This window comes from Nycticebus coucang, chromosome 1, assembly GCF_027406575.1.
Source record: "Nycticebus coucang isolate mNycCou1 chromosome 1, mNycCou1.pri, whole genome shotgun sequence".
Lineage (NCBI taxonomy): Eukaryota > Metazoa > Chordata > Mammalia > Primates > Lorisidae > Nycticebus > Nycticebus coucang.
Genome location: NC_069780.1, coordinates 99,116,570 through 99,142,798, shown reverse-complemented (window position 1 = coordinate 99,142,798; position 26,229 = coordinate 99,116,570). Strand labels below are relative to the sequence as shown.

The 26,229-nt window shown below is 36.9% G+C and overlaps 1 protein-coding gene across 12 annotated transcripts in view; it reads left to right on the top strand.

Annotated features, from left to right (window-relative positions):
* The window catches only part of TENM3 (teneurin transmembrane protein 3), a 953,923-nt gene that overhangs the window by 662,881 nt on the left and 264,813 nt on the right, over nucleotides 1-26,229 (top strand). The gene's annotated exons all lie outside the window — the stretch shown is intronic.

Genomic DNA, 26,229 nt, shown 5'->3' with positions numbered 1-26,229 from the left:
GTGTGACATAGTAAGACTCTGTCTCAAAAAAAAAAAAAGAAATACAATTTGAAAATGCTTTTTATCATTAACTGTTTTATAGGAAAGAAACTATGCATAATGAAACCGCATTATAGTGGAAGATAGGACATTAGATTGACTGTCTCTTCCTCCTTCCTTACATAAACACTTTATTTTCAGCACTGATATATGTGAAACACAATGCCAAGAGTGGAGAGAAATAGCAAAACGTAGAAATGCATTTATTCATCAGTCTATACTTTGTGCTAGTTATTTGGTTAATGAGCCAACGAGACAGAGGAAGTTCCTACCATAGCGGGACTTTTATTCTATAGGAGAAATCAGCTAATAAAGAAATAATAAACCAAGATAACAAGAGCAATGAAGGCATTGTCTTTGGATAGTGTGGTTAGGGGTGCTTCTCTAGGGATGTGACATTTGACCTGAAAGTAGAGAAGGGCCCGGTGATTCAGAGTAGGAGGGCGTAAGGTGTAAAAGCCTGGAAAGAGGAAAGGGTTCTGCACTGCCAAAACTGTGTGGAGGCGCGTGCTACTGCAGAGCAGGGAGCAGGGCCTAAACGTGCAGGGAGAGGTGGGGAGGTGCAGAGGGTAAATCATGGAGAATGTTAAATGCTCTGGGAGCGGTTGGCTTTAAACAGGGAATGATATGGTCTGGTCTGATTTGTCTGTTTACAAGTTTAATCATGGGTAGAAACTGAATGTTGCCTTAACAAAAGTTACAGTCTAATAGGAAGCTCAAAACATGTAGACAAGGCAGAAAGTGCTAAACTGTAGAAGAATAAATACTCTGAGATTGCCCTAACTCTTAGGAAGAGCCTAAGGGGCCTTAGTATTTCAAAGGTATGAATGAGTTAGGTATCTCAAAAAGAGAAAAGGGTATTTCAAAAAAAAAGATGAAGCACCTAGAAGAAAGGGAAGGGGCAGGGGTTTGGCTTGAACTTAGTGCAAAATAAGTTTGAGCCTTGAAGTCAGTAATAAGAACTTGAACTTCCCCGTAAGCAGTGGGGTGCCATTGTAACAGTAGAAGAAGTTAATTGTAGCAGTATCTCACAGATGTCAATTAATTTGGAATCTCTGTGTAAAATTCACTGTGGTGGGTTTTGACCTTGCCTCTAACTGATTTTGCACCTTGGGGCAAGCTTTGCTTGTCTTGACTTTATCTTCTGTGAAATGAGGAAGTCAGACTTGCAGCTTTGGCAGGTCCTTGTTATTTTAAACTTTGTTACTAACCTGTTACCTATATAGGTACTTTCCAGTATAACAAATACCACAAAATTCCTATTAGGTGTTTTTCAAAGTCCTGGTCCTTACAACAAATTGGTTTATGTAGAAAATCTGCCCAGAGCATTGTCAGGTAAGGTCCTTGTAGGGGTCTTTATTGCCCTTCCCCTAGCTTTGTGTGTCCTTATCTGTTGTTATACTGTTCTCTCTTTTTTTCTTTTTGTTGTTGTTGGTACACTTTTCTAACAGCAAGTCTACGATGCTAGCTGGATGAAGATTCCAAATATATTTTTCCCACTGCAGAATAGAGAATAGGGTGAGCACAATTAGCAATGGTCTTCACTGGTGGCACCTGTAAAAAGTGGGTAGGGCACCGGCCACATACACCAAGGCTGCGCATTCGAACCCAGCCCTGGCCAGCTAAAATCAACAATGACAACTGCAACAAAAAATAGCCGGGCGTTGTGGCAGATGCCTGTAGTCCTAGCTACTTGGGAGGCTGAGGCAAGAGAATCACATAAGCCAGTGGTTCTCCACCTGTAGGTCACTACCTCTTTGGACTGTACTAAAGGTTGACAGCATTAGGAAGGTTGAGAACCACTGGCTTAAGCCCAAGAGTTGGAGGTTGCTGTGCTCTGCCTCAAAAAAAAGGTCTTCGTTGTGAGTAAATCTCATCTTTTTTCCTCTGCCATGTTTCTTTTTTCTTTCCCCTTTTTTCTTTTCTCCTTCCTCTTCCTACTTTCTCTGTTTTCTTTTCCTTTCTCTGTTTTTTTTTTTTCTTTTCTTTATTTAGAAGACAGGGATTTGTAACCCAATTACTCTCATTAAAATATAACATTCTGGTTCTCAAAGATACATAGTTTCATTTTTGTCACATTCATGTAGCCACGATAACCACAGGAGGTTGTAAAAAGTTAGTTGGGTTGCACAGAGATTAATTTCTGTAACTTCACTCACGTGAAATATTTTGTGTTATCTTTAGAATTCTGTTCTTTTCCTTTTCTGTGTCAATGAGGAACAGTGCCAGGTAATAGGATCCCCAGTGCTGTCCTCTGTAGGGCCATGAGATTCAAGAGCTCACCAACCAAAAAGTCACACTGTAGTTGATATATACAAATGTCAGATTGAGGAGGAAAAACTGGTGTGGTCTCAGCCGGCTGCCGTGGCTCACACCTATAATCCTAGCACTCTGGGAGGCCAAGGTGGGAAACTCAGAAGTTGGAGACCAGCCTGAGCAAGAGCGAGAGACCCTGTGTCTACTCAAAATAGAAAAACTAGCTGGGCTTGGTGGTGGGTGCCTATAGCACCAGCTACTCAAGAGGCGGAAGCAGGAGGATCCGTGGAGCCCAAGATTTTGAGGTTGTTATGAGCTACGACACCACAGCACTCTACCTAGGTTAACAGAGTGAGACTCTGTGTCAAAAATTAAAAACAAACAGCCTAGTGTACTCTGATTATAATTTTTATTACATGGCAAAGTAAATAGGACAAGGTGTGCTCAAAGTGTTGTATGAGGTTAAATATCCCTGTTATCTATTTTAGTTATACCAAAAATTGCTTCAAAAACATTTAATATGATTTGGGAATTATGGGGTTTCTGAAATTGTTCCTGGGTACATATAGTACAAAATACAGGTACTTGGCAGCTTTGGAAGTCTCTTAGGCATCATGTGAAGCTTTAACTTGCTAGCTCTCAGCTTTGGGGCACAAACACCCAAAATTGATGCTGAGCTGCAAACATAATTTCATTATGATTTTCACTGTCCCCACCCACTGCAGTGTCTGCTTCATGCCTGCTGGTGTTTTTCTCATCTTTCCTCTGGAGTTCCCAGTATAGCAAGGGAAATTCATACAGGAACAATTTTGAGGAAGAGAAGAGGATTTAACATATGTAGACTTACGTAGGACTTCATACCTACTATTTCCCAATATTCTAGCAAATCAATAAGAATTTCAGATTTTAATAACCTTGGTTTTGAGGCTAGTAAGCTTGCTTTTGGCTTTTAAATACTGCTTTGCAAATAAAGATATAATGAGGTTTTTCTTTGAATGCAATGTGATAGGTATTTTTTTTTAATTTACAAAGTAAACTTTAAGATAAAAAATTACCTTCACAATATCATTACAAGATATGTAAACCTTAGGAGACATTTATTAATCATGGTTCACTTTGTGGCACGTGGAACATTTGTCTGGGAGTGGATGAATTTTATGTCACTGAATATTGTTAAACAGTACTGCTTAATTTCATTACTGTAAAAATTTGCAGTGAAATTTATGTATTTAAGCATATGTATTTCTCTGGAAAGGTTATTAAAACTTACTAGCTATAAATATTTTTAATAATTTTTATAAACATGGTACTCTGTTAGTTTGGAGTATGTGGAAATTTGTGTTTCTAGCTTCACCAGTTTATTTTTAATGTTAAAATGGCAGTGGTAGAGGAAGTGTTTTGAAATACGTTCAAGGATTGTATTGAAATTTATGAAACACGTCAGTGAAAACTGTGTTATCTTTTCTCCAGTTTTTTTTTTTTTTTTTCTTTTTAAAGGAAAAGCCATAGTTTATGGACAATAGGAAATAAAGCTTCCAATACAGTGGAAGGAGTCCGGAAAGGGTTATCCTCTCTAACTTTTTCTTTTAAAGGTGAGTTATATTCTGCTGATTATTAGACATCTCAAGAGAGTACTTTTTAGGAGCTTTAAACTGCTCACCATAGATGTTAATGTGGGTCCCCCACAGAATTCACTTTTGATGTGGGGGAGGTCACATTACGCTGTCAGCAGGTGCTGCCATGGACATTGGTGTAAAGTAAGAAGGAAGGGATTGAGATGCAAAACAGTAATTGGAAAGAGAGAAATAAATCCTTCCCTTTCAGTTGCTTCACTGATTCCCAATGTTCCAGGTAAAGTGCACCTGCTGAGTGGCTGAGAACAGGTACATGCCAGAACTCCATTAATTTCAGAGGGATGTCAGTGGACTGCATCTACCCAGCAGGTGTGCTGAGCTGACAGGGGAACATGGACACAGCAGAAAAGAGCTAGCCCAGAGGGGGTGGCTCTCAAAATAGACAATAAGGGCAGGATTGCTCCTTATAAGCTTGCATTTTTAGTAATCCTCCCTTAATTCCTAGTGCCACTACAAATTTTTATACTATTTGAAGCTGTGCTAGAATTATGACAGCATATGTTAAAATCATGCACCATGGTTCAGTAATATAAGCTAACATTTCCTGAAGTGATTTTCCAGCAGCCTGCAAAGTTATCCTGATAAGGAACTTGGTTTTGATCACTGTAATGAGATATACGGTGTGGTGTCAAAAACTGTCTTCCAGTTGACACAACAATCCATAATTTATAGATTGCCTTAAAAATTAAAAGACAAAGTCAATTATAACTAATTATGATGCTACATTTGCTCGAGAAGTTATTCTATCCTTTGGGATAAAGGAAGTAATATTCATGTCAGTCAGGAATCTTTAGCTACAGTTTCCTGGTTCTATCTTAAGAATTTTTCAGTTTCATTTCATGAGAATCCTAAGCCCCTGAAAGCCTGAAACCTGCTATTTTTAGAAATAACAGTAGTGGCTTCTGTACATCATTGCACATTTGTTCCTATTCTGAACCTCTTGTCTGTGCCAGATCTTCAGAGAGGTTACTGGACATTTTGTTCAATGACTGGTGAATCACTCAGAAATTAACTTTACATTATACTGGAGAAAATAAACCGATAGCATCAAGATACTATTTCTATTGATACTGGTGTCACATACTTGATGGGAACTAAAAGTCAAAAGTATGATGTAGTTACTAAATTTGTATTTAGTCATAGTCAGCATTTTTTTAGAGTCAAAAGCCAAGCTATATGCAAATGATGCTGTATCTTAAGGCTCAGTATTTTAGCATCTTTTCAAGAAGCGAAAGAAGGGAGTGGTCTGCTTTCCTATAATGTTAATGTCCTAAGGAGAAGAGATAGGACATTTTCCTTCTTCAGAAGAATAGTTACTAAAAGTAAAGAAAAAATTCATCTTTGTGTAAACTTACTGGAAAATTTAATGACTTTACAAATTAGTGGCTGCAATCAACTTATTTGCTGAGGCCCTCTTTTGTGTGTGCTTTGATTATTGAGCATTTCATAAGTGTATTTGAAGCACATATGTTTCATGTTGTGGAACTGGCTGCAGTGCATATATAAAGCATGGGCTTATCTAGGAAAAAAAGGAACATTCTAAGGAACATTAAGGGAATATGTATTCAAAGAAGACAAGCTACAATAAACGAGTTGTTTGAGTAATATTATAAATTGTTATCCTTTATATATTGAGGATTTCATTTTGTTGGAAAGCTTTCAAAGAGTGACCTGGTACATGAGCCAATGACAAAAGCTCCTTGTAACAATTCAGAGCATGCTTTATGCCTTATGAAATGGGATTGCAAAAATCCTCTCAAAAATGACACCCAAAATAGCATTAAAACCCCATTTCCTTTGATAAGGCTTTACGGCACTCCTATGAAAAGTGATAGCACTTTGAGTGAGGCTGGGTCAGCATTCTGGGATGTTGTGTTGCTCATAACTGACATTAATCCATTAAGAGTGCGAGGGTCATTTATTTTTCTCATGAAGTCATTAAATACCATTATTGATTTCTGTTCAGCCAGTTAGATTTTACCTTCATTTAATGATCATTATATGCAGTAATACTAAGTCTTGATTTCATGCACTTTAAACACAGATATTATCATATGTAGAGTTTAAAATAAAGTTAATAACAATTATGAAAAGGAAATTCTGTAGCTGTTTTACTAACCCAAGAACATGTTTACCTAGAATTGTAAAAATGTTATTGGTGTTGAAAAATTTGTAACCGCTAATCTTCAGTTTACTGTTTGTAGAATAGAACAGATAAGTGATTTTTTTATAATAAAGCAAAATGAATAAAACTGAAATGCAGGCCTATATAATATTCCCCTGTTAATGCTACTGTTTTTATAACTAGTTTTCCTATGTTACGCTTAGTTGCAGATGGGTCTATGACTCTTCAGTGATCTAATTTCCTATTTTTTGCCATGGAAATGAAAACAAAGTGTAAATACCTAATCAGATTCCTATTTCTTTATGAAAAGACTTCAGTATATGATATTCTCTTCTGGTAACAGGTGAATATTGCTAGTGACTAAATGGCTTTTGTTACATAAATAGTCCCTCCTCTTCCCTTTCCACAATTTGTTACCCACAGTCAGCCATTGTCAGAAAATGAATACCGTATAGTAAAATATTTTTAGAGAGAGAGATACCACAATCATAGTTTTTGTGTACACTATGTTGATAATTGTCCTATTCTATTATTATTGTTAATCACTTCCTGTGCCTACTTTATAAATTAAACCTAATAGAAAAAACACAGTATTGATAAGTAGATTTCAGTACTATCTGGACGTCCCTGGAAGTCTTGGAAGGTGTGCATAAGAGGGAGCTGTTGTAGTCATTTTATGTTAAATTGCTCATTTAATTGAAATCCTGTAGAATTGATCTTTCTTTATGATCCCTTGAATTCATTTTGTTTGTCAAAAGAAAACATCAGTGTAGAAATGTTATTTAAGAGTTGTTATTTTTTTAAAGACCAATAATTTTTCCCTCCATTTATTACTTTAAATTTCTGTTGTACTTGAAGGTATCACTTGCCTTTGTAGTACTAACAACTTCTAAACTTGAGTATCTTACCAGTGTTTAAAATTATTTCTTCTGCCTCTTATTTTGGAATTTGAGACAGAAATGATCAGTTTACACAACTGAGGGATGATGGTCACCTCTCCCAGGGGCAGTGCTGTGAAGGTCTTTAGCCCCCAGTGCAGTAAGACCAAGTGGTACCAAGTTCATTACAGTGGCGGCATCTTTGGAGAAGATGTACACTCAGTGCTTTTTCACAGGCTTCTTGCCTGGCTCATTGAAGGAAACCTGAGCTAAAGCTGTGATGTTAATGAATTATGACAAGCCTTTTGCCTGTCAGGCAGAGGTTCCCGCCTTTCTCCTTTAAGACAAAAACTTAATGGAAGACACTCAGATGGGAGAGCTGTCTGATGATACCCCTTAAGTGCTCACACTCTTCTGATGCGAATATTCAGAGAGCCGTGAAGCTGCGAGTGGCAGCATTTAGTACCGTCTTTCTCATAATGCCTGAATAATTTTCCAGAGACTGATCGCTGCAGCTGCTGTGAACACTGTTATTTGTTTATTTTTCACCCTGGTCCTAGTGGAATGCTGACCTAGCTAATCTTCAGGACTCACAGGGGAAAATGGTTTCATATCTCTCATCTGTTCTTTCGAATAAATACAAGACCGAAGCTTGTGACCAGCCACTTTTATAAGAGAAAAAATAAGGAGACCTGGTTCTTCAGTTTCCTTAAAAGTGAAAAAAAAAAAAGTGACTATTAATGAAGAATTTACTTTATGGTGAAAAATGAGGACCATCTTGCCTATTTTTAATGGATGTTTGTGAGAGGAAAGAAGAGAGCATAGGCTGTCGTGGTGAGTTATAGAATGTTTTTAAGATTTCCCTCTGGTAGTGCAGCTCATTATGTTAAACAGTCTAGCTTTTAAGCTACTGTAGTTTTCATTTTATGTGTATTGGCCTTCATTTGCTGAAATGCTTCAAGTTCACAGTCCTAAAGTCATTTTGAAAACGGATGTAATTACAAAGGTATCTTATGCTTACCAACAGCTTTTTTGGATCAATTTAATTATCATTACTTGTGGATACTGTAAATTGAATATCCCTTCCCTAATTACATTAAACTCAGGGGTGAGCTGCTTAAACATCTAAATGAGAAAAGTTCATCCTCTGCGATAGATAGGAGAATTGTTCTCTTATTTAGACTGACCTTAGAAGCTAAGCATTTTACAGGATATTGTTAGGTGAGCATTATAAAGACTGTAGTGAAATCTGCAATGAGGAACTAAGGTATAATGGCCCTTTGAAAAAGTTAATTTATTCAGCATTTCTTATTGCATGTTAGAATTAAAGTTTGTGTATATGTCCAGACTCCCTTTTTAAAGGGGCCAGTCACACTGTTCTTGGTTTACTTGTATTCTGTCGGTAGTTTGAAGTGGTTTAATATTACCATCCCAGCTTAATGGAAACCACTATTAAAGTAGTGAATTAGTCTTGCCCTTTTAAACAGAGCTTATTTATTTAGGGGCTAGGCTATTTATTTTGCCTACCTCCCTTCCCTTTTACCTAAGTGATATGCAAGAATTTATTCAAACCACTATAAGAGCACATTTTCCTGAAAGGGGAAAAAAATGCCTTTAGACATCCATAAACAGGACTCTTTTTCCCCTGTTGTGTAATATTGGCCTTTAATGTGTGTTAAATGTGTGTGTCTTGGGTTAGTATTTGTTGTCTGTTTAGCTCAAGTGATTTTGTACTTTGTAAGAAAATAGAGATTGTTCTGGTGAGAGCTTTGATTGATCTCTGCTTGTCGTAGTCACTGTGAATTTTAGTGCCATGCGTCCCTATTTACTTTTTATTTACTTCGTTTTATTTCTCAATTGCAGCTTCATTAAAAATCTGTCCATCTATTCACAGTGGAAACTCTTAAAAATGGAAGCATAACTACTTATTTTCACAGAACAGCACCTGCTGAGTGTGCTTTACAATTTATCATGAAAACCTGTAAGACAGGACAAATTGAGGATGGATATGTTAGGATGGGAAGCAATTCCTGGGATCACTAGATGAGATTTTTATTATGTAAAATAAGTAGGTAAAAGGACTAATTTTGAGACTTGGATAAAAACACATCCTGAGTGTTTTCTGGATTTTTGAATGAGATATGTTGTGGAATACATGAGAATAACAGGAAAAATAAAGACTTAGTAATATTAAATAGTAAGTGATTTTGTGCTCTGGGTTTTTCAAAAGAAATTCTGTGTTATTCCTTGGGAGCAATATACTTAGAGCTATTTACAAATATTTTTAACCAGACTAAATTTTAGAAATGTACTTTTAGTGTGGTATACTAAATAACGAAAGAAAAATTCTAGAACATTTGAGTTTCCATATAGTGTGTCTCTTAATACCTTTTACAACTTGTTTTTAAAAATACGGAGCCTCACATTGCTGTTATTGTGGTTACAGGTAGAAAATTGAATGTTTACACGTGCCAATTTCCTGATGAATTCAAACAGGCATTGAACTCTGAGATTGCGTTTGTTTGTTTGTTTTGCAGTTGAAATTTTAATACAACTAGGAATTGACTTAAAAATTAAAAAAAATCAGGGTCACAGCATTGGTTTGCATAAATTAGTATTTACAGTTGTAGTAAAATGAAGTTTCACAAAGTTAAATTCCCTTAACACTTCATGTCAACATCAGTCTAATTCTTTACAAGTCTCCCAAATGGTAATATTTTACTTTTTTTAAAGCATTGGTGCTCTTCTTCTTCTTCTTCTTTTTTTTTTTTTAATTAAATCGTAGCTGTGTCCATTAATGCAATCATGGGTAAAATGTGCTGGTTTTATATATAATTTGAAATGTTTTCATCAAACTGGTTAACATAGCCTTCATGGTATTTTCTTAGTTATTGTGTTAAGAATGCAAACTAATAACGTTCCTTTTGGAAAGATGTTTGGAAAACATTTAGAAATCTAAAAATGAGATTGCGTTTCTAATACTAGAGGATTAAGAATAGGCAACCTAACTTTAAAAAACAGATTTTATTGCCTCTGATAACAATCAGAGACAAAGTTCCTGTTTGTATTATTTCATTAGCTGTTAAGTCTTATTATTTTTATTCATAGAAAAGCAATCAAGTATACATTTAAACATAGGTATGCATGACACATTCATGGTGTATATACGCACACACATAAATAAGCAATAATGTTAAAAGATTAGATAGAAATTTCAAAGATCCCTGTACACAGAACTCCTCTGGAAAAGGAATCTGGGTAAGGATACTATTCTATGTCAGTTGTTGAGCAATGAAACCAGGATTATGAAAAGTAAAGAGACAATGGTTTGAAGTTAATCTAGGCATCATGCATATTATGCTTTTCCTACTCAAAATTAAATAAAGGTTTTTGTCAGGGTGTGGAGGGGTTTGGCTGTCTTCATAAGCACATGACACCTCATAGTTGTCCTTTCAGTCCAGAGTTTATGGGACCAAAATATAAGGAAGACATAGTTCTCTCAGCAGGACGGTACGAACTCAGGTACTGTCTTCCCGTAACATCTACTGAAGCACCCTGCATGTGAGTGGTTTTCATGCTGCTGATGATAATTGGCACACATTAACGTTAGCTCATAAACTAAGGCCTATTAGGAAAACAGCTCCTCATCACCCTCACTTCTTTAGAATATTTCATACATCGTGGAATACAGGCAGTCCCCAAGTTACAAACACCCGCCTGATGTACAACTCGCCCTTATGAATGGGGGCTGTAAGAGTAATAGATAAGTGTATCTGTTCCAGCTTATGTAACAGAGTCAACTACCGAGGGTGGCAGGTTCAAACCAGTCCCGGCCAAACTGCAACAAAAAAATAGCCGGGCGTTGTGGCGGGCGCCTGTAGTCCCAGCTGCTCGGGAGGCTGAGGCAAGAGAATCGCAGAAGCCCAAGAGCTGGAGGTTGTGGTGAGCCGTGTAACGTCATGGCACTCTACCAAGGGTGACAAAGTGAGACTCTTGTCTCTACAAAAAAAAAAAAAAAAAAAGAACAAACCCGCAGAACCTGTCTCGTTTGTAACCCAAGGACTGCCTTTATTTATGCTGCTCTCTCTGTGCAGTTCATAGAATCGTGATCCCTTCTCGTCACTCTAACTGGGTTTCATTGAGATGGCACCAGATTGTGCCAAGTCTAGTGAACACTTCTCTCGTTTTAGTTTTCCAGTGGCTTCCTTTACACCCTCCAACTTCATTACAAGTTGTTTTCTCAGGACCTTATTGAAAGGCGTTTTTTAAACATTCTGGATTTCATATATAAGGTACGGGCTAGTTTATAATGCAGCATTTGTATAAACCTTGCCATTGGGAAGTCTCTTCAAAGAGCTGCATAGTCCCATCTTAAGTTATATCAGCATTTACCAGAACAGGTAGGTGCTTGATAGTATGATACTGGTCAAAGCCTGAAAATAAACTATGGAGTTTTTACTTTGCATAATCTGTGGTTGTTTGGTGTACACGGAAGGTGATGGGAGTGGATGACTCGGTAATGAAACCATTCCTCTGGTGATAAGGACTGGGATTATTTAAACCAACATGATCTGAACAATGTCACTAAAAGTGGAGGCTAAAGAATTCGATCTTAATGTATAGGGTGTCAAAGAAGAAAGTAAATTACAGCCTTGGTTGCAAAAGATACCGGAACATTTAATTTTCATGTTTACCCTCTAGGTTGGTCCCACTGTTCAGATGGCACAACTGACTCTTGCGGGAGTTCCCACAAACTGATGGCTTTCTCAGCATCACAGAACTGATGGGGAAACTGTCTGGTGTTTGAGCCTTGGTCTGTGTCACTCCAAAGGCTTTCCATGACAAGCTGCCTATTATACTGTTAATGTTTATGGCCCATGGCTTTGGCTGTCAGTACAAAGAAATATTAAGAAGGGAAACCTTTGCCCTCCTGTCTCTTCCCGTGTTCCCTTTTTGTAAGTCTCTTTCAGCACAGCCCATTACCATATTCTTCTCTCATAATCATTATTACTTGTCCCAAAGTCATAGTAAATAAATAGTATTAATAATAAGTGAGTTTACAGTACAAATGCATCTTCAAAACAATTCCTTAAACCCCCACTAATAAATTCTAGAACTGCCATGGCTCAAAGCACTTAGCAACTGATGACAGGGTGTGTGGTTTATTTTATTTATTTATTTATTTTATGGTTTTTGGGGGTTTTTTTGGCCAGGGCTGGGCTTGAACCCACCACCTCTGGCATATGGGGCCAGCGCCCTACTCCTTGAGCCACAGGCGCCGCCAGGGTGTGTGGTTTAATAGGGTTTACTGACTGACAGACTGCAGATTGTATAATCCCCAGCACGGGTCAGATTCCCAGCTACTAAAATTCTTACAACCCTTCCCCCAAAACTTTTTTTTTTTTTTTGAGACAGGGTCTCAAGCTGTCACCCTGAGTAAGTACCATGGCATCATAGTTCACAGCAACCTCCAACTTGGGCTCAAGTGATCCTCTTCTCTCAGTTTTTCTATTTTTAGTAGAGACGGGACGTCTTGTTCTTCTGAGTCTCGAACTCATGAGCTCAAGAGATCCACCTGCCTCAGCCTCCCAAAGTACTAGAATTACAGGCATGAGCTACCACGCCAGGCCCAACATGTTGTTATTATTTTTTTAATCTTTTATAACTGTAAAAGGAATAGAGTCCTTGTCTGTATTTTCTGCTTGACTACTGTTGGTATATATAAAACCTACTGATTTGTAAGTATTGATGTTTTTATCCAGAGATGCTGCTGTATTCCTTGATCACTTCTAAGAACTGTGTAGTTGAGTCCCTGGGGTTTTCCAGGTATGAGATCATGTCGTTCACAAAGAGTGAGAGTTTGACCTCTTCTGACCCCATCTGAATACCCTTGATCCCGTTCTCTTACCTGATTGCTATGGCTGGGAATTCCATTACTATGTCGAATAGCAGTGGTGACAGTGGGCATCCTTTTCTAGTTCTAGGTCTGAGTGGAAATGTTTTTGATTTTACCCCATACAATATGCTATTGGCTGTGAGTTTGCTGTAAATGGCCTCTATCTGTTTAAAAAATACCACATCTAAACCTGTTTTCTTAAGTGTTCTCATCATGAAAGGATGCTGGATATTATCAAAAGCTTTTTTTGCATCAATTGATAGAATCATATTGGCTTTGTTTTTTATTTTATTTATGTGGTGGATTATATTTACAGATTTACATGTGTTGAACTAACCTTGTAACCCTGCGGTAAAACCAACTAGATTGTTGATATGTTGGTATAATTTTTTTTGATATGTCTTTGAACTCTGTTTGCTAGGATCTTATTGAATATTTTTGCATCAATATTCATTAATGATATCGAGCTATAGTTTTCTTTCTTTGTGGGGTCCTTTCCTGGGTTAAGGATCAAAGTGATATTTGCTTCAGAGAATATGTTGGGGGAGGATTCCTTCTTTTTCTGTTGTGAAAAAGGTTATATAAGATAGGTACTAGTTCCTCTTTGAAGGTGTGGTAGAATTCTGATGTGAAGTTATCTGGTCCTGGACTTTTCTTTTTGGGGAGATTTTGTATAGTTGATGCTATTTTCTGGTTGAGTCTAGGAAGGTGGTGTGCTTCCAGATACTGGTGCATTTCCTCCAGATTTTCATATTTCTGGAATAGAGTTTTTTATAGTAATCACAGGATTTTTTTTTTAATTGCTATGGTACCTGTTGTTATTTCTTTATCGTTTCTGATTGATGTTATTAGAGATCTTACTTTTCTGTTTCTGGTTAGGCTAGCCAGAAACCATTTTACAACAAAGACATTTGTACCAAAATGTTTATTGCATCCCAATTTATAATTGCCAAGTTGTGGAAGCAGCCCAAATGAACATCAACCCATAAATGGTTTAACAAATTGTGGTATACTTATACCATGGAATACTATGCAGCCACAACAAATGGAGACTTTACTTCCTTTATGTTTACCTGGATGGAGCTGGAACATCTTCTTCTTAGTAAAGTATTTCAAGAATGGGGAAAAAAATGTATCCAATGTACTCAATACTATTATGAAACAAATATATAATCACTTACACATTCATATGAATGATAAAACACAAGCATAGTCCAGAAAGAAGGAGGGGAGGGGAAGGAGGGAAAGAGGAGGGGAGGATGAGTGGAGGGAGGGCATTTGATGGAACCTCACCTAATGTGCACAATGCAAGGGCACATTTCAAAGCAAGTAAGAGTGTATTATAAATGTCTTGCCACAAAAAATAAGTAAGTGAGGTGATGGTTATGTTAATCAGTTTTAGTTAGGCTTTCCACATTGTGTATCACATATCACATTATACCCCACAAATGTATACAGTTATGATTTAATAAAAATTAAGTTAAAATTAACTTTTACAGACTATATTAATACAGTGTGTAAATGGGTAATGTTACTGTATTGTAAATACACTTTAAAAATGTATTTTTAAAGGGAAACTTAGAAGAGCTATCTCCAACAAGTACTTCTTGAAATAACAACAGGGCCAAAATTGAAAAGAATGAAAAATAATTTTTTAAGAAATAATGCCATCAAAATATTGCTCCTTAAGTGTTACAAGTTCTGGTCTCCATCTGAAGCTGCTGTAAGAAGCATAGGATCTAAGAAGCAAATACTTGAGTAGCTGAGACACAATGAGCTCAACTGAATTTTTGTAGTTTTATCAATGAATTATTAATTGGATAAATACCAAGAAGGTACATAGTAACTTTAGAGAGATGAAATCTTTATTTATTTATTTATTTATTTATTTATTTATTTATTTATTGTAGAGACAGAGTCTCACTTTATCGCCCTCAGTAGAGTGCCGTGGCGTCACACAGCTCACAGCAACCTCCAACTCCTGGGCTTAGGCGATTCTCTTGCCTCAGCCTCCCGAGTAGCTGGGACTGCAGGCACCCGCCAGAACACCCGGCTATTTTTTTGTTGCAGTTTGGCCAGGGCCGAGTTTGAACCTGCCACCCTCCATATATAATAGTGCCCTACCCATTGAGCCACAGGCACCACCCGAGATGAAATCTTTAGAAAAAGCTTTAGAAAGAGGCAAATTAAATGAATTGTTTCTAAGTATGTCAGAGGGTTGATAGTCATAATGTATAAGAGCTGTTACCAATCAGTAAATTCAAAAAGATAGAACAGGAAAATGGAAATTTATAAAAGAGACGCGGGCAGTTAAGAACCATTAAAAACAAACAAACAAACAAAAGAAACCAGCATTATTAGTAGTAATTGAGATTGAAACAAAGCAGCAGTGAGATATATTTCATTTCTCACGTTGGCAAAGATTTTAAACAATTGTTGATGTCGCTGCCCTACACTTCAGGTGAGAGTGTTAACTGGTGACCCCTTTAAGGAGCAAAATTTAGCAATATATGTTTAAATTTTTTTAAAGCAAGCATCTATAATTTGATTTCTGACTTTAGCATTCTAAGGATTGAGAGTGTGTGTATATGTGTCTTTGTTGGTGTATGTAGTGAGAGACAGGCATGAGCGTGGAAAGTGCATATGAGCAAATACACAAGAACATTTATCAGTTTTGTTTGTAATTGCAAAGAAAATCATTGTCACTGGCCAATGCAATGGGAGGGCTGATTAAATGAAGTGCATAGTTTCACATAGCATTCTTTAAAAGTACTGATTTAGATTTACATGCTCTCTAATAATTAAAAAGAATTTCATATCTAGTAAGTGGAAAAATAGTTTATAGAAGAACACATATAGTATATCCCTATACATTCAGTGTACATTTGAATGGAAAAAGCCTGAAAGAGCACATCGTGGTATTTCTGGGAGTTCAGGAGATTTTACTTATTTATTTTGTCTTCTGATACTTTGGACTCTTCTAACTTCCTGGAATCACGAGCATGTATTATTTGTATATGTAAAAAGTGAAGAGCTTTGCAGAATTAGTCATCAGATGATTTAATTCATTCTTATCCTCAGAAACATATCAAATACTCGTATTCCTTGAGTAGTAAGAACCAAACAATACAGGTTCAAGAGTGTCACCTTCTATGTTTAGTAGAGATAATCAACATTAAATCAGTTAATAAATCGACAATGAAAAAATGTAGAATGAAGAGAGAAAAATTCAGAGCTTGAGTGTGCTATTGAGATAAAACAACAGTAAAAGCTATGTCTAAAAGTAGAAGATTTTCCTCTGCAATTAATCTTACATTACGCGACATCTTAGGTACCTTACCAGGGTACATTACCCAGACTTTATAACTATCTGGCGGGTAATGTAATTATTGGAGCTTTTGCATGAGTAAGTTAGCTTATTTTTTAGAGTATTGTTTTCTGTCTGGAGTGTGTAGTTTTCCTTGAGGAGGACAAAAACTCAAGGGGAAACAGTCTGACCCAGCAAGTGCTTTGAAAACTTCTGCTTATGTGGGACACGCCACACATTAGTTGATACGCCACAGGTCACAGCAAGGCAGATAGCGAAGCGCAAAGTCAGAATTGGGGGGATATGTAGAGGCCAGAAAGAAAGAAATAATTGTGAGCAAGTAATTCATGATCCAGTCTGCTGCATCCCAGATACCCGTATCTTACCGTCTCTTCCTTCAAGTCTCTGTGATGCCTTCCCTAACTCCACCCTACGCTTTATTCTCTCCATTTCCTGTTGCCCTTCCCTGTTTTATTTTTCTATATAACACTTTATACTGTCTGATGTTTTATCTAATTTATATTTTACTTTTTAATTAGCTGTCTTCTCCAACTAGTATATTGGTGAGCCTCATGAAAGCAGAAATTTTCTATTTGTTTATTACTGTTTACTTAGTACTAAAAACAGTGCCTAATACAGGGGAAAATACTCAGAATAGCTTTCTTTACTTGGGCACTTCCTCCATCCTTATAAATCTTTTACAGCGTCTCCTGCTGATTTCCATTGTTTGACAGGTATCGAAATCACTCCCCATTTGGTGTTCCTGCTTCCATTCTCTTCACTTTGTGATTTATTCCTTTCACTATGATTTTAAAGTGTGGGGGGAGAGAGAGGAGGTAAATACTTTTTCTTAAGTTAGCCATTCTTAACAAGCAATTGGACTTCTTGAATACTAATTAAGGAAAGACTCTTGGTCAATGTACTAGATTTCATACAAACTAGTAAGTGGAAAAATAGTAAGGCTCATGCCTATAATGCCATTGTTTTCTGCTCACAGAACTTATACGCTTTTAAAAGGTAAAAGTTACCTGGACCAGGCGTAGTGGCTCATGCCTATAATGCCAGCACTCTGGGAGGCTGAGGTGGGTAATTGTTAGAGACCAGCCTGAGCAAGAGCAAGACCCCATCCATACAAAATAGCCAAGCATTGTAGTGAGCACCTGTAGTCCCAGCTACTTGGGAGGCTGAGGCAGGAGGATCACCTGAGCCCAAGAGTTTGAGATGGCTGTGAGCTGTGATGCCATGGCACTCAACCCCAGGGCAACTGAGTGAGACTCTGTCTCCCCTCCCAAAAATAAAAGTTACCTAGAGTTAGGCCCTCTGTAGATGTTGGAATAAATAAGTTGCTTAGCATAATAACTATTACAAGATACACAGTGGCTGGTGATGTCACCCTCTGTGAACAGGTGATTCTTGTTTGTGCTGCATTTTAAAAAGAATCGCAGTCGGGCAACACCTGTGGCTCAAAGGGGTAGGACGCCGGCCCCGTATGCCGGAGGTGGTGGGTTCAAACCCAGCCCCGGCCAAAAACTGCAAAAAAGAAAAGACAAGAAAGAAACGCAGTCAACCTACTTGAAAATGAATTAGTTCTTATGCTGGTGTGAATGAGGGGCCTGTGTTGAATCACAGGCATTTCTATGCTGAATACTTAGGACTTTTGTCATTTGTGTCAAAAGGACCTGATTGCTATTTGGGCCATGGCTTCTAACCTTTAAGTGAAAAAAGCAGCTCCACTTCTTGTAGCTGTGCACACAGCTTTTCCTGTCAGCTACGTTCCCATCAGTTCTTCATTGTTGCCCTAGAACAGTGTTGTTTCATCACACAGCACACTGGACCTATAGCACAGTTAAATTATGCTGATCAAAAAAAAAAAGTAAAACAAAGAATATACTTACTGTGTTTTGAACGTCTTTTGAAAATAATTTAATGAATGAGCTTTAAAAATTTTCACGGCACACTTGAGATCCTCTCTCAGGTGGAAATCAGTGTGCTGTGGCACCTTGATTGAAAATCACTGCCTAGACTGTTTTAGGGAATTGTTCCTGCATTGTTTTCTGCTCACAGAACTTATACCCTTCCCAGCCTAAGTCAACTGTGTAACTGATGCTCGGGCATCTTGATGTCTGTATTCTTTGGCAAACTCCTCGTGTTAACATTGTTAAACTAATCTCATCACTGTTTTTCATCTGTGAAATTGATGAAATTTATTTTCAATATTTTATAATGTCATAATACTGATCTGTTGACAGACAACAGCAGCACCCTCAGGAAGCCATAAACATATCAATATCATCAATATTGATGAAAACATTTTGAAAGTCTTCCTGTAGAATTACCTTTAGTGTCAGCTTGCATGCCGCATTGTAACAGTCTCATTATTATGTACCAGACTTTTGTTTTTAATTAGGCAATGTTAAATTTAGGTTGACTATCTTCATATCCTAGCAGTTTTTACTTCAAATGTGTTTATTTCTAAAAATAAACTGCATTCTGCAAAGATGAAAATCTGTATCCCCTAAATGTGATACATGTGTGTGTTACACACACACACACACACATACATAATAAATAAATAAATGATATATATATATCTCAAAACTGCCAGATAGCGTTTCAGAGTGCTTACTTTGGAAAGAAAGTACTTCATCTAAATGTCTATCTAAATCATTGTACATTTACTTTTCTAAAAGTTCTTTCTCTTACTGCTGTACCTCTTATTGCTATCTCTCTTTTTTTTAAACCCCAAATCTCACTTTCGGTTTCTTCATGATGTCTTCCTTGCGGACACTGTCACGGTGTGCTTACTGAAATGTGCCTCCCATGACAGGACAGGTTTCAGGGTTCTTCTCATTAAACCAAAGCATTCATTTTCTCTGAGGAAAGGTAGATGTTGAGCATGGAATAAACTTAAAAGATAATCTATTACATGGTAAAATTTCAAGGTATTGTAAGTGGAATGGACCAAAGATGATTGCTGAGGGTAAACACAACAGCTCTGATCTAGTAAGACAGAAATTAAGACCTCAGCAAAAGAGCCAAGGAAAAATTCTGACTGAGCATTTAGTTAGCTTATGGCTTACCAGTCAGCCAGCATCACCTTCGCTTTGGCCCTGTGCACATGACCCCAAAACTGTTGATGAGCTGTGAGACCCTTTGGTAGTTTTTTTTTTTTTTTATTAATATGCCTGCTACTTTTGAAAAATTTTCAGTATTTAGAGATAATGATTATGATTGAAAGCGCACGCTGGGGAGTCAGAAAACCTAAAGTTCAGTCTTGTCTTTACCTAAAGCTAAATTTCTCTGTCTGTAAAATGGGTGTAGTAATATATAAATAACAGTTAAATAGTGATACATGGAAATAATGTATGTAATGACTCAAAAATTTCACACACTAGCCTGGCACATGGTTGGTGATTAAAAAATGTTAAGCTATTCCTTTCTGCTTTCTTCATTATGTAATGAGATTTGTCTGCTGTGTCTGTATTATAACTTAACATATCTTGATCTTATATGCTGTGTTGAAATGAAAAATAATTAAAAGCAGAATGCTTGATTCAAGTATTTTAAACTCTGGTTGGGATATAATGTAAGTACATGTACTCCAAGGATATTTACAAAGTATGTTTTATTAAATGAACTAACAGATACCGCACATATAAGATGAAAGTAAAAGAATGGTCAGGTTTAAGGACTTATGGAGGAGGTAAAGTTGGATTTTTTTTTTTTTTTTTTTTTTTGAGACAGAGTCTCACTGTGTCACCCTGGGTAGAATGCCATGCTGCCATAGTCCCTCAAACTCACGGGCTCAAGCAGTCCTCCTGCCTGAGCCTCCCAAGTGGCTGGGACTAGAGGTGTACACCACACTGCCTTGCTGTTTTTTCTATTTTTAATAAAGAGAGGGTCTTACTCTTTCTCAGGCTGGTCTTGAACTCCTGAACTCAGGTGATCCTCCTGCCTCAGCCTCTCAGAGTGCTGGGATTATAGACATGAAAGCCACCCAAAACTTTCCATGAAAGAGCTCAGACATCTTTCTGAACTTCTTAACTGTGTTGGATGGTTCTTAATTGGTTAGTTTGATGGTTCTTAATAACTTACAGACAACTGGCCTTTATTATCCTTATGGAAGTGAATACAGGCATGCTGAGGTTGCCCATGTTCTGTCTTCTAGGCAAATACTGTAGAACATCTTTATCTGTCATATTCATGATCCAGCAAAGGCTCTTTTGAAGTCAGGTTGCATTTTGCAAAAAAGTGGAGCTGTAAAGTAGGTCACAGTCCTAAGAGAGAGACACAGAAATCAACATCTGAAATTGAAAAGCTATTCTCCATTCGTATTAAGTTTTTAGGTTATCACTAAGGGAAAAAAAGCACACCAAAATTAGATGAAGTAAAGGAAGCCTGAGTGATTCAAATGTAAAGACTATAGAAAGAATGCTGAAATTTGTCTTTTGTCTTTTTTTTCTTCCATCAATCTGTCTAAAGATTGAAGTTAGTTTAAATAACATTAAGTCTCATGATCTGTGAGAATTGATCAGTGTTACTGTTGGCTTTTTCTCTCTAGCCCCAGTCCACGTACCCTTTTTTTCTGTTGTCAGAAACTCATTACAAGTGTCTTTAAAAAATCAGTTTCTGTGGACCTAGGTATTTCAGGGCAGAATCATCCCCCCTCAATTGGAGTGTGCAGGGGTCGGGCTCTCTTAGGCAACTGAATCAGCTTTTTCTATAAATCGGTGTGTATGCCTTGTGTTTTCTTCATTTAGTCCTGTCCAGGAAGCTGTTAAAGCATGAAGTTAAAAGAATATTTTTCCATGGAAGAGAGAACACAGTGAATTAGCAGTGTGTACTCTTTCTGTGGGAGAAGTTCTGGAAGTAGAGGTTTAAACATTTTCAATTTGGGGAAGGATACTTTCTGCAAGAGATTTAATCAAGTATCTTAGAAACTTTCACTTTAAAAATGGATTCCAAATGCATTTCTTCAAATGCCTTCTGAATAGATGTTTCTTCCTTTGGCAAGTTATGGCAAAAAGATCTATAACATCTGAAGCATAATGCCTTAATATTAATATCTTTATAGTGTCTACAAATAATTTCATATATTTAAGTTATGACTATATTTGTATCTTAAATTCCACTTTAGTCATAGAGAATTCTGCTTTCCTGGGTCTTGGAGCAGATGGCATCTATCTCTGGGGTGGTTAATACTCTAGCTGTGGCATCAGATTTTCTGGGCCTAGTTCTAATCACTAATGAGCTGGGTAGTCTGAAACAGTTTTATTTAACCTCAATAAATAGGCCTCAGTATTGTCTGTGTAAAATGGGGATTAATATACTTACTTTGTTGGCCTGTTAAGAGGACAAGATACCATATGTAATGTTGACAATGCCTGGCTTACAGTAAATGCCCCATCATTATTGTTATTGATGGTCTTTGAAAAGCTTACATTTTCTAAATTACAAATATTTCATGGAGTCTATGAACCTTGGTTTCAGATATTCACAATGAATACTTCTTTCATTTGGGGGATTTCCAAAGTAGTACATACATAGCTTGCATTCTTTCTTTTTCTGAGACAGGGTCTCACTCTGTTGCCTGGGCTAGAATGAATTGTGTCATCATAGCTCACTGTTACCTCAAACTCCTGGGCTCAAGAGAGCCTCCTTCCTCAGCCTCCCAAAAGTAGCTGGGACTAGAGGCATGCACCACCATGCCTGGCAAATATTTATAACATTTTGTGGAGATAGGGGTGTTGCTCTTACTGGTTTTCAACTCCTGGCCTCAAGCAGCCCTCCCGCCTTACCCTCCCAGTGTGCTAGCTTTACTGGTGTGAGCCACAATTCCCAGCCATATAGTTTTCATTAAACTATTGTTCTTCCTAGAGTTTTCTCTATTGCGATTTTGATGGCATAAAACTCATTTGGCAATTAACTGAGCACCGATAATATAATAGTTAAGGCAAAACTACCTGAAATGACCCACTGTCAACAACTACTGAAAGACTCTTTAGTAATCAGTATGGTTATAATTACTGTGTGAATTTCATGAAATATTTGTATTTTTCTTTATAGCTAATCAGTATGATTTACTTTAGGTAAGACATAGTTGAGTAATAACGGGGTCCCTATCTTCTGATATGTTGTGTGTTAGTATATTCTGATATGCTGTATAATGATACATCAGTACATGGTTAAATGTCAGATTTTGTGCTGTTGAATAAGAAAGATTCTGTGCAATTAAATAAGAAATGATGAAATGAGGTCCTTTCTTCTTTTCCTTGAATCAAAGTGACAACCTAACTTAGACTTTCAATTAAGCTTTCCAGCTTCCTACCTGTGTTCTTGTATTGGTTTCTTAGGCAGGAACATTTTCTCTGCATGGCCAGAAACAGTTGATAAACTCAACTCCAACCGAGAAATAAATTGCATGCCAGGTATAATGAGACATCACCATCCAGTAAATTTTCTTTTGCTTATAAAAATGTTGCAGTGTGAAGTGAGTGTCAGTAATTATTTATTGTTAATTCCCTAATGCTGGCTTCTGATGCACATGAAATGGTGAGGTGACAGAATTGAACAGTTATCAGTTATTTGACATACTCTGTTGCACAAGGATAACTGTGACTGTGGTAATGTAGCAGGATCCTTTGTGTGTTAGTGAGGCGTTCAGGCACCCGTCCTGCAGTCTAGGACAGATGTATTTCTCACTGAACTGAATGACAATTACCTCTACTGCCAATAAGCCCGAGTCTCACCCATCACTGCATCCTCGATTGTGTTTAATTCCATTTCTGTGGCGCCACCTTTTTTGTTTATAATTTCTAGGTATAGATTTTTATGGGATTTCCAAGATTCATTTTAAGCTGTTTTGCTTTCTTAACAATAACAACAACAGCAACAAAATAAGCACTGTAGGATGCTTGCCTTACTTCATTGATAGTCTTTTCATTATTATTGCATAGTTATTTGATGCTCAAGCAATTATATGCAAACTGAACTCGTAAATAATTATTCCCCTGTTTTCTAAGATATTGTGAGGAAAATGTTACTGAGAATTTTATTTTCGCACATGTCATTAATTTCAATAATTTCATCAGGAGAATTGAGTATCTTTTATGAACAAATGCCATGTCTGAAACAATGATAGAATTAAATCAATGGGGGGGGATAGAAAATAAAAAACTTAGGAAGGTACAGGTATATTGTTTGTAATTCGGATCTAAGATTAGTTCTGGGCCTGAACCAGAGGACATAAACATTTGAAACCAAAAATATAAACCCGCCAGTTAACAGGTCTTAGTTGTGTTTTTACCAAATCCTGTAACATTTAAAAAATATATATTTCTCCTCACCACCTTTTAATCTCCAATTTATTGCTTCTAGAATAGTTCAGGTCCCTTCCAGTTGGATTATTTTTTTATTTTTCTAATGAGAAAGTCAGATTAGTGTATATGACTTTATCAGTCACTATTTTGCATAGAAAACTACGAAAGCACTGTCTTTCCTCCCTCCTCTGTCCAAGGCTTTTTCGTCTAATTCCTTTCAATTTCTTCAGCCTTATTTTCTCTACTCTAAAGACAGACCCCTTTACTTCAGCTAGTCCCTTCCCAATATGATTATGTCATATCCCATTTTTCACTATAATCCTTAGTTTTGAAATCCTCTTTATCCTTTAAGGATTAACCTCAAGGACTGATTAGTTTCCTGGTTATTCCAGTTCTCATTGGTAATCCTATGCTCTTAAATTCTCTTACACATATTGTTTCTCGCATCAGTTCAGTATTTAATTATGTTATGGATAAGTGAATCTTACAATCAATGATACTTCCTTAATTGTTCTACCAACAAGAAGTGCGGGGCTGAGCTATTGGCCAGTAATTGTAGGGGATCAGGTGTTTCTGTGTATCACCTTTCCTTATAGTATTGTCTTAACCATGATGCCTCCTTTTGCAACAATTTCTTCTAGTGTTCTAATCTAATTATATATTCTGTATTCTTGTAAGCCCCTGCAAATCCCTGTTGGCAGAAGCAGTCTGTGGATTGGAAGTTCGTTTCCGCCACAAGCAGATGCCGTCCTTTGGTGTCTAGACAATGCCGTAGACGTGTACGTATCTAGGGTGTTTAACCTCAATTAAAGATTTCATATTGCTTTGGTTTCAGAATGTATATTACTCAGTTTGACTATTTGTTTCTGAATTTAACTGAGAGTAACTTGTTTAATGTATTAGCATTTACAAAAACAAACACAACAAAGTAATGCATGAAATCCTTCTTGCTTCAGTGTGGGAGCCGCAATAGCAGTTCCGTGCTATTTACTGCACAACAGATGTTGGTGTTTCAAAACAAACAAAAGCTTTTCTCCCCCAGAAGTAAATTTCTTCTTTATGAATCAGTTTTGGATAATTTAGTATAAGCTAGTATCTTCTGGAGAGTATATGATTTGTTATTTTTGTAACAAAATGGCCAAAAAAGAAAAATAATTATAGTGCCATATGGAAATTCATACATCAGCGCTTTCTTTCTCTCATGGGCCATAGTTCTAATTATTTTTTCTAGTGGTAATTGATAACCAGGTGAATTCCTGTGCTGTTACAGCTTTATAGAATTTTTTTTTCTCTTAGCTTTCTTGGGAATAATAGAAACACCTCCAAATTCAAATATATGTCACAGTGATGTGTTCCTTCTGTACATAAATAATAACTTTGTACAGAAGCCTGTTAAAGGTGGCTTTCATTTTTTATTTCAGATTTGCATCAGAAAGGTAAGGACAGTTCATTAGCACTTTAAGTATCTAAAACTTAGAAAATATATTTCACCATTCAAGGTTAAATGAGTCATCATCAGTTATGAATGGAAGTATGATGCACTCTGAAAGAAGGTTCCACATATTTCAAAGTGTTATCTGCTATTAGGAAACACAAGTCACCATTCTTCTTCAGAGAAGTGACCTGGTGATAGGAAGATCTATCCTGTCTTGCTTTTTAATGTTTGTATAAAGAATCGTCTGTGCAGATATTTCCTGGGGGAAAGTTTCACACTGACGTTGGTAGTTGTCTTTGGTATTAAAACATTAGATGAAAAGGATTGTACAGTTATAAATTATTATGCTTTTTATGTGCTTTTATAATAATGCTTTCTCATACTGCTATATTTGCATGTAGAGTTTTAATTAAGATATAACTGTCACCACAGGTTGGCTGCAGAAGGCTAAATTTCCAGCCGAGAGATAAATGCCAGTGCCAAGTCATACAGGTGGGGTAGCAAACAGGGGGTCAGGAATATCAAATGCACTTGGAATTAAAAGCATAATAATCACTTCTTTCTAATTTAATGAATAATATAAAAATATTTGAAAATAAGTGTTCACTTATTTTTTAATAATTCCTTTTCCTTTTAATGGCTTTTAAAAGTATCTTGAATGCTGCCTCCATATTTTTTTTTTATTTTTTTAACGTCAGCACATTTTTTTTCTAAGATCTTTAATAATAATTTTTTTTTTTTTTTAGAGAGTTTTATGCTGTCACCCTGGTGGAGTGCTGTGGTATCATCATAGCTCACAGCAACCTCAAATTTCTGGGCTCAAGTGGTCCTCCTGCCTCCCAAGTAGCTGGGACTACAGGTGCCTGCCACAACACCCAGTTATTTTTTGGGTGTAGTTGTCATTGCTGTTTGGCTGGCCCAGGCTAGGTTCGAACCCACCAGTTCCAGTGTATGTGGCTGATGCCCTAGCTGCTGAGCCTAGTTTTTCTTTAATTTTCTTTCTTTCTTTCTTTCTTTTTTTTTTTTTTACAGTTTTTGGGTTTGAACCTGCCACCTCCAGCATCTGGGGCCGGTGCCCTACTCCTTTGAGCCACAGGTGCTGTTTTTCTATGTTTTTTAGTGGAGATGGGGTCTTGCTTTTGCTCAGGCCAATCTCGAACTCCTGAGCTCAAGGGAGCCTCCCACCTCAGCCTTACAAAGTGCTGGGCTTATAGGTGTGAACCACCCACTGCACCCAGCCTCCAATGATAATTCTTAACCAGGAAAATTATAATCCATAAAGATTTATCATTTTTCTTGTTTTTCTCTGATTCCTTAGAGCCTTCCACATTCACAAAAGA